This window comes from Macaca mulatta, chromosome 1 (genome assembly GCF_049350105.2).
Source record: "Macaca mulatta isolate MMU2019108-1 chromosome 1, T2T-MMU8v2.0, whole genome shotgun sequence".
NCBI lineage: Eukaryota > Metazoa > Chordata > Mammalia > Primates > Cercopithecidae > Macaca > Macaca mulatta.
In genome coordinates, this window is record NC_133406.1 from 68,001,684 (window position 1) to 68,010,820 (window position 9,137).

General features: G+C 46.0%; 1 pseudogene; it reads right to left on the minus strand.

Moving 5' to 3' along the window:
• Positions 1 to 2,930: 2,930 nt before the first annotated feature.
• Positions 2,931 to 4,423, minus strand: LOC712541 (hsc70-interacting protein-like; annotated as a pseudogene).
• Between the last annotated feature and the right edge of the window lie 4,714 nt (positions 4,424 to 9,137).

The following is a 9,137-nucleotide window of genomic DNA, read 5'->3' on the forward strand; positions in this document are numbered from 1 at the left end:
ATAGTGTTACTGTGCAGGGGAAGAGGGAGCCCGAGGCCACACCCCGCAAGTGCTGGTCCCCCAGCCAAATAGAACCAGAGACTCATTCTTTGAAAGAACCAAAGAGGAAATCCAGAATCTTCAGGCCAGACCTTTTCTGTTGTGCTTGGAGCAGTTCCTTTACCAAAGCCCCTCTCTGCTCTGCCCTCCCGACAGCCGTCTTCCATCTCTTAACTTCAAGCTGTTTGAACGGATGCCCAATTTCTGCTTTTTCCTTAACTGCCTGACAGTGTGTGTCACTGTGTGTCCCTGTCCCGAGGGCAGAGTGTGTGGATGATGGAGTTGGTGGTGGTGGTGATGTGTGCATGTGTGTGTGTGTGTGTGTGCGTGCGTGCATGTGTGTCTTTTGGCAAGATTTTTGGAGGCACGCCCTCAAGATTTTGTTGCCTTTTTCTTAAATAGAAACAGTTAGACCTCACTAATTCAGACCAGTTGGAGAAAAGTGCACAGGGGGAAAAAAGTCTGACTTAACAGAACCCAGTTCTTCTCAGGCCTTCTCCCTTCTCCCAAATGCATCCAGTTACTGGAACTGGACTAACCACATTGGCAGATACAGTTTTGCCAGACTTGCTCCATGAATAGATAAAGACCACTTTTTCCATTATCTTGAGTACCTAATTAAATGTGCGGGCCACTCAGGGTGTGAAAATGCATTTTTTTTTTCCTAGTAGGTCAGATATCTTCAACATTTATACAGTACTTCTCATTGACTTAGTGAACTGTCTTCTTAGCCAGACTGCATGCTCTTTAAGGACAAGTTCTATATCTTAATCCATTCACTATCCAGTGTCTATTGTAGCTCCAAGCACATAGTAAGTGTGCAAAATATTGTTGAATAGTGGATGGATGGATGGATGGATGCATGGATGGATGGATGGATGGATAAATGGATGTACAGATGAAATTAGTTAGGCAGGAATAACGGGGGTGGAGAAAGAGCCTTGGCAGGGGAAATTTGAAGGAAGCTTCGATTGACCTCCGTCTGGTGAGGAGCAGAAGTAGCAGAGAGCAATGTTAGAGCAAGAGCAAGTAACTGACAGCACTGCCATCAGCTCTCACAGCAAGTGGCAGGAGATGGGAGAGACAGAGATGGTTGGAGCTGGGACTGGGGAAGTGAGTGGTAAAGCAGGAGTAGGAAGGCTGTGATTGAATGGGGTTGGTGGGAAGATGTAATCGTGTGAATGGGTCTGTGAGCAGCTCTGGTGCTAGAGGCAGATGTGGGTGTGATAAAAAGAGATTCATCTGCTATGGGTAAACTAAGTGGAAAAGGTGCTGTATCAGTTAAGTGGCTTTTGGCTGCAAGTAATAGAAAATTTAGTTCAGTTGGCTTACACTAGTCATTCTCAACTGGGGGCAGTTTTACTCCCCAGGGGACATTTTGCAAGGTCTGAAGACATTAGTGGTTGTCACAACTGGGATGGGTGGTGGAGGGGGTCATACTGGTATCTAGTGGGCAGTGGCCAGAGATGCTTCTCAACATACCACAATGCATAGGACCACACACAATGCACAGCTGCCCACAGCAAAGTATTATGCACCCCAAAGTGTCAATGGTGATGCTGAGAAACCCTGGCTTAAACCAATAAGGAACAATTTATTGTTCCATATAATAAGCAGTTTCAATGGTGGTCATTTTATGTGTTCATTGAGGAAGTGGGTTCTCCCCACCAGTAGCCTTTGCCTCTGCCATGTATTGGGCCTTTGTTCCCTCAGGGCCACAAGAGGCTACAGTGGTTCCAAGTATCACATCCTCACCCAAGAGCATCTTCCTGTCCCTTTATAAAACTCAAATTTCCTTTCTGTCTCACTAGCCTTGTGTCCTATACCTATTCCTCAATCAATCCTGGGCGAGGGGATTGCCAAGATTAGTTTAATTGACATCCCTCACCCCTATCCCCACGCTGACACTGGGGTATGGAACGTGAAACATGAAGAAAATTTATATTCTGTTAAAAAGAAAATGTATCTTCTGGAGAAAGGAGAGGGTGCTGTGTGATTCACAACAGGCTCTCCCCAGCATATTAGGTTCATGAAACTGAGAAATACGGTCCTGGGCCTCAAGGCTGGAACTTGCTGCTCTGTTACTCATTTTGGATTTGCACCTTCATTCACTCATTCCATAAGCAGTAGATATTTACGGAATGCCTCTGCATGGTGCAAGGGACATCACAGACGTGTGGTTCCTGCTGACCTGGAGCTTTCAGTCTTGTAAGGGAGACACTAATCAAATAGTCTCATGGATGATGTGCAATTAAAGACAGAGATAGGCTGAGATTTAAAAGCACATGGAGCAATGACAGCATATTACAGAAGACCTTACAAAGAAGGTGAGGGAGAGTCAGGAAGAGTTTCCTTGGTTGAGCTAAGATCTGAAGAATGTATGAAAATTAGCTTGGTAAAAGACAGGGGACAGAGGAGATTTCCCGAGAATAGTGACCATGTGTGCACATCCCTCTGTGGGGAGGAGCTCAGCGCAATCCAGGAACAGTCACAGCGGAGTGCAGAGCAGAAATCCAGGGGAGGACAGCAGGGATTTTGAGAGGTTAAGCAAGGGCCGAATCTCATAGAGTTTGCTCATGTTAAGGATTTTTGTCTTGGTCTTAAGAGCAAGGAAAATTCATTCAAGTGTCCCAAACAAAGATCTTTTTTTTTTTAAGTGTTTAAAGTTTGTAATTCCTAGTAGGAAAACATTATCTGAATGAATACCCTAATGGCAAACCACTGTAAAATGCTTCAGCTGCATTTGGGGGAGAGGGGTAGGGATTATCTTCAAAGCATCCTGGCTCTCTTGATGAGAAGGTCAGAGGTACACTGGTTTGTATTATTGAGACATCCATAAGGTGATCTAGGTTGCTTTCCCTTCAGTAAGGGCTTTATTTATCAGAAGGGCATTATGCTTGACCTCCATATTTGGCTGACAATTTACGGATAAGATTCGTAACCTTTGGGTTGCTCTGGTATTGTGACATATTTGCTGGATGCTGAGCCACATCCTGGAAGGCCACCATAACTTCTGGATCCTGCATGGCTGCAAGAACCTCTGGATCACCAAGAATTTCATTGAGTCCAGGCATTCTGGCCATTCCAGGCATGCCCCCTCCCATTCCAGGCATTGCTCCGGGAAAATGACCAGGCATTCCCCCAGGAAAACCACCTGGAAAAGAGCCACACTGAGCTCCTGACTGTCATCTGGCTTCTTCCTCCCTCTGGGCTCTCTCATGCTCTTCTCGAGCCTTCTTAGCTCTTTCTATTCTGTCTTTGATCTCTCGCTCTTTCCATTTTTGCTCATACTTTCTCCAATGTTCTGCAATTGTCTGTGCCCTAGGTTGAACTTCTTTTAGCATTGCACTAGCATCTTCATTATAATCCAATTTACAGGCAAGGGCAAGATCATGGGCTGCTTCTTCCCAGTGGCCTAGAAGTCTGTGTGCTTCCCGGCTGGGTGCGGTGGCTCACACCTGTAATCCTAGCACTTTGGGAGGCTAAGGCGGGCGGATCACAAGGTCAGGAGATTGAGATCATCCTGGCTAACACAGTGAAACCCCGTCTCCACTAAAAATACAAAAAATTAGCCGGGCATGGTGGCGGGCGCCTGTAGTCCCAGCTACTCAGGAGGCTGAGGCAAGACAATGGCGTGAACCAGGAGGCGGAGCTTGCAGTGAGCCAAGATTGTGCCACTGCACTCCAATCTGGGTAACAGAGCAAGATTCCCTCTAAAAAAAAAAAAAAGAAAAGAAAGAAAGAAAGAAAGAAAGAAAGAAAGAAAGAAAGAAAGAAAGAAAGAAAGAAAGAAAGAAAAAGAAAAGAAATCTGTGTGCTTTCTCTCACCACTTGTCAGGCTGAGCTGAATCAGGATTTATTTCGATGGCTCTGTCACACTCTCGGATGGTAGCATTTGGCTTCTGTAATTTGAGGAAGACACTGGCCCTCTTGGCCTACAAAATGGCCAAGCAAGGATTCAGCCTGATGGCATCTGTGAATAAGTCAGTGGCTTTCTGCAGTTTACCATCATTTAGGGCTCAGTAGCAGCCACCTTCTTATCATTTGCCTGATCCATCATCTCTGTTATCTCTGCATTTTCATCTCCCATTTCTTGATGGGCATCAGTGTCTGGTTCAATCACACCTTCATTATCGATTTCTAGATCACTTTCCTCACTTGATGGTTCATCTGCCTTTAAGTCTTCCTCCACCTTCTTACTATCAGGTTTTTCTTCCTAGGTATTTTCTTCGAATATAGCTTTCTGAGTAGCAGGTGGTACTTTACCCCACATGCTCTCCACCCACTCCCTCAGGAAGCGCATTTCCTTGGTGTGCAGAACACTGGGATCCTGCTTACACATTTTCACAAAGGCCCGAAGTTCATTCACTTTGTGGGGGTCCATGGTCAGGAGGTGGTGGGCAAAGCTGAGGGTCTGTAGCCTGGTTCCAGGATCAGGTTCCAGGATCATGCTTGGCATGACCGCACAGAAAGGACTTTTTTTTTTTTTTTTTTGAGATGGAGTCTTGCTCTATCACTCAGACTGGAGTGCAATAGTGCGATCTCGGCTCACTACAGCCTCCACCTCCTGGGTTCAAGTGATTCTCTTGCCTCAGCCTCCTGAGTAGCAGCGATTAGAGGCACCCACCACCACGCCCAGCTAATTTCCAAATAAGGATCATTTTGATTGCAGTGTGAAGAACAAAGTGGAGAGAAGCAGGCTAGATTTGGGAAGGTAAGAAACTACTACATGGGTTCAGGCAGGTGAGTTGTGATGGTGGATTGGATCACGGCGATGGTGGGGATGTAGAGAGGTTGTAAGATTTAAGATACATTTGGCCGGACATGGTGGCTCAGGCCTGTAGTCCCAGCATTTCGGGAGGCCAAGGCAGGTAGACTGCTTGAGGCCAGGAGTTTGAGACCAGCCTGGCCAACATGGCAAAACCTTGTCTCTACTAAAAATATAAAAATTAGCCGGGTGTGGTGGCGTGTGCCTATAGTCCCAGTTACTCAGGAGGCTGAGGCAGGAGAATTGCTTGAACCTGGGAGGTGAAGGTTGCAGTGAGCTGAGATTGTGCCACTGCACTCCACTCCAGCCAGGGGAACAGAGCAAGATCTTGTCTCAATTAAAAAAAAAAAAAAAAAAAAAGAAGCCAGGCACGGTGGCTCACACCTGTAATCCCAGCACTTTAGGAAGCCAAGGCGGGTGGATCACAAGGTCGGGAGATCGAGACCATCCTGGCTAACATGGTGAAACCCTGCCTCTACTGCAAATACGAAAAATTAGCCAGGCATTGTGGTGGGCACCTGTAGTCCCAACTACTGGGGAGGCTGAGGCAGGAGAATGGCAAACCCGGGAAGCAGAGCTTGTAGTGAGCCGAGATAGTGCCACTGTACTCCAGCCTGGGTGACCGGGCAAGACTCCATCTGAAAAAAAAAAAAAAAAAGAAGAAGCAGAAAGAGGGAGATAGACATTTAAGAGGTAAAATTGACCAAATTTATTGATGGATTTCTTGTGGACCAGTGGGGAAAATAAAGTATTAAGGACAGATTCCTAAATTTCTGGATTCAGAAAATGGTTGGAAGGAAGAGCCATTTATTAAGAAAGAAAACAGTGGAAAAGGATCAGACCTCTGGGAAAATTAGAGTTTAGCTTTCATCATAGTGAGATCACAGCTCCTTTGAGACATCCAAGTGGAGATGCTGAGCAGGCAATTGTATATATGGATCCAGAGATCAAGGGAGAAGACTGGGTTGGAAATATAAATTTAGAGAATATCGGCATACAGATGGTATAGTGGGTGTCTTTCACCAAGTAACAAATTACCTCAACACTTGGTGACTTCAAACAACAGCCATTTATTATCTCTTATGGTTTTGTTGTATTGAGACTTTGGACAGTGCATGGAGAGGATAACTTTGTTCTACAGTGTCTGAGGTCTCAGCTGGGAGACTCAATGGCTGGGACCTGAAACTACATATATATATAAAAAATATATGGTTTGGGGTTTTTTTTTTTTTTTTTTGCGATGGAGTCTCGCTCTGTCGCCCAGGCTGGAGTGCAGTGGTGCGATCTCGGCTCATGCAAGCTCCACCTCCTGGGTTCAAGTGATCGGTTCTTCAGCCTCAGCCTCCCAAGTAGCTGGGATTACAAGTGCCCACCACCACGCCCAGCTAATGTTTTGTATTTTTAGTGGAGACGGGGTTTCACCATATTGACCAGGCTGGTCTTAAACTCCTGACCTCGTGATCTGCCCACCTCAGCCTCCCAAAGTGCTGGGATTACAGGCATGAGCCACCATGCCTGGCCTATATGATATTAATGTTGGCTGCTGGCTGGGGGCTTAACTGGAGTCACTGGCTGCCAACACCCACATGTGGCCTCTCTACCTGGCCTGGGCTTCCTCACCACAGGATGGGTTGCTTCTAAAATCAAGAAGCCTGAGAGAGATCCAGGTGGAGACTGAATTCTTCATACGACCTAACCTCCAAAGTCATAGAGTGTCACTTCCATTTGACCAAAGAAGTCATAAGCTGCCAGGAAGATTCAAGGGGAGGAAACTTAGACCCTACTTCTTGATGGAAAAGTGTCAGTTACGTTTTAAGAAGAGTATGTGGGATGGGATAAATATATAGGTGTGGCCATTCTTGGACAATGCCATGAGCCGCAGATGCTACTTAAAGGTAGCGAATAAGGTGTCCCAAAGAAAAACAATATGGATGAGGAGAGGAGAGTGCCTAGGATGGAGGTTTGGAGTCATCTTACATGTCAGGATAAAGAAGAAGAGTCTACCGAAAAAGACAGAGAAGACACAGACAGGGAGTGGAAGGAAAACCAGAGAGCATGGCGTCACAGAAGCCATGGAAAGAAAGTTCACTCATTTATTCAATGAGTATTTATCAGGTACCTACTGTATGTATCAGGCACTTATGCCAGACTGTTCCAGGTTCTGGGAATATAGTAATGAATGCAAAATTCCTTGACTTCATGATGTTACATTCTAGAAGAGAACTATCCAATTAGTTGAAAACTGAAAAAAAAAAAATGTGCCTTGGATATAGTCACTTGAAGGTCAATGGTGATCTTCATGAAAATGGCTTTTATAAGAAATGGGGACCAAGCATGATGGCTCATGCCTATAATCCCAGCACTTTGGGAGGCTGAGGCAGGAGGATTGCTTGAGCCTGGGTGTTTGAGATCAGCCTGGGCAACACAGCAAAACCACATCGCTGCAAAAAGGAGCAAAAAATTAACCAGGCATGGTGACGTGTGCCTGTGGTCCCAGCTAGTTGAGAGGCTGAAGCAGAAGGATAGCTTGAGCCTTGGAGGTCGAAGCCATAGTGAGCAGAGATCATGCCACTGCATTCCAGCCTGGATGACAAGTGAGACCCTGTCTCCAAAAAAAAAAAAAAAAAAAAGAAAGAAAGAAAAAAGAAAGAAAAGAAAAGAAAACAAAGGAAATGAAAAAGAAAAGAAAAGGAACAGAAGCCAGATTGGGTGGTTTGAGGAATCAGTTGGAGAAGGAGAGTATAAAAAATGGATTGGGGAGGTAAAGGCAGCTGTGGGGCTCTGAGGATAAAGATAAAACCCCTGACAGGGCATTTCCTCTTCTCTGTAGCATGTCCTATTATCAGGGCACTGGAAGGGGCTGAAGCCCCACTGTGACTGGCAAGGGACCCGCATCAAGTTTTTCTGCGCTCCACTCAGCATTGTTCGGGAGTAACCAAGAATGTGCTGCCTAGTGCAGTTCCAGCCTCCAACCCTTAGTCAACAGCTCTGTCATCTCCCGCACCCTCATGGATTCTTTCCTGGATTGTTTCTTCATTGCTGCCAAACTCCATCCTGAGCTTGCAGCCCAGATTCTAGCCACATTGATCTCCTCACAAGCTATGCCTGAACTCCCCTCCTTCCTTCCGTCTATCCCTTTCACTATTTGAGTTCCACGACAAAACTCCTTCTCCATGAAGAAGGACCCACACCAGCCCTCATGGATGCCCTTACCCACTGAAGACTGCACTGAGCTCAGCTCTGCACCATGCATGGTTCTGGCTGGCCTGTGATGTTTGTGTCTTAATCTCCCACACCACAGGTAACTTATGTGAAAGCAGACTGGGTGGTGGAGATGTTTCCTATGTCTTCACAGTGTCCCTGAGGCAAGCTTGATACTGGACTAAGTAAATAGCAAGGGCCCAATATCGCGTCTGTTGAATGACTTGATGCAGAGGCTACCTGTGCCCTCCCACACTTGCCCCAGATGACCGGCCCTGTGAGCCTGTCGCAGTAGCTGAATCCAGGATAGGAATGGGGACTGCTTTTCTCAAGACTGCTTGCAGAGCTCCTGGGGAATAAACAGCAGGAGAAGCCCTCTCTGTACTCAAGAATCTGAGTTCAATCTGGAGATAGAGGAAGAGGGATATAGTTCCCCATCCCCATAAGCACCCCCAGATAAGTTAAAGAGAACACACCAGCCCACAGTAGTAGTTGAACGAGTCCATTTATGTATGGCAAATAGATGCAGAATAAAAGATTGACTGAGGCGGGATGATCTTCTCTGGTAGAGTCTTCTCCAGGTGAAAGGTCTTAAGCTTGATGTGGGAGACATACAAATGCCACTTGTTAGCCACACCACCTTGTACAAATCACATAAGCCCCTCTGAGCCTCCGTTTTCCAACCTTTTTTTTTTTTTTTAGAAACTGAGTCTCACTGTGTTACCTTGGCTGGACTACAGTGGTGGACTCACTGCAGCCTCAAACTCCTAGGCTAAAGGCATCCTTCTGCTCAGCCTCCTGAGTAGCTGGGATTGCAGACATGAGCCACCGTGTCCAGCTCCCAAGTTTTCTAATCTTTAAAATGGGAATAGTAATACCCACCACGGGCTGGACGTGGCGGCTCACACCTGTAATCCCAGCACTTTGGGAGGCTGAGGAGGGAGGATTGCTTGAACCCAGGAGTTTGAGACCAGCCTAGGGGACAAAGCAAGACTCTATCTCTACAAATAATAATAATAAATACCCACCACATAGAATTGCTAGGAGAAATAAACAGGATAATATACAGTTGGTCCTGTTAGTTGTGACTTCTGTATTTACAAATTTGTCTACTCACTAAAATGTATTT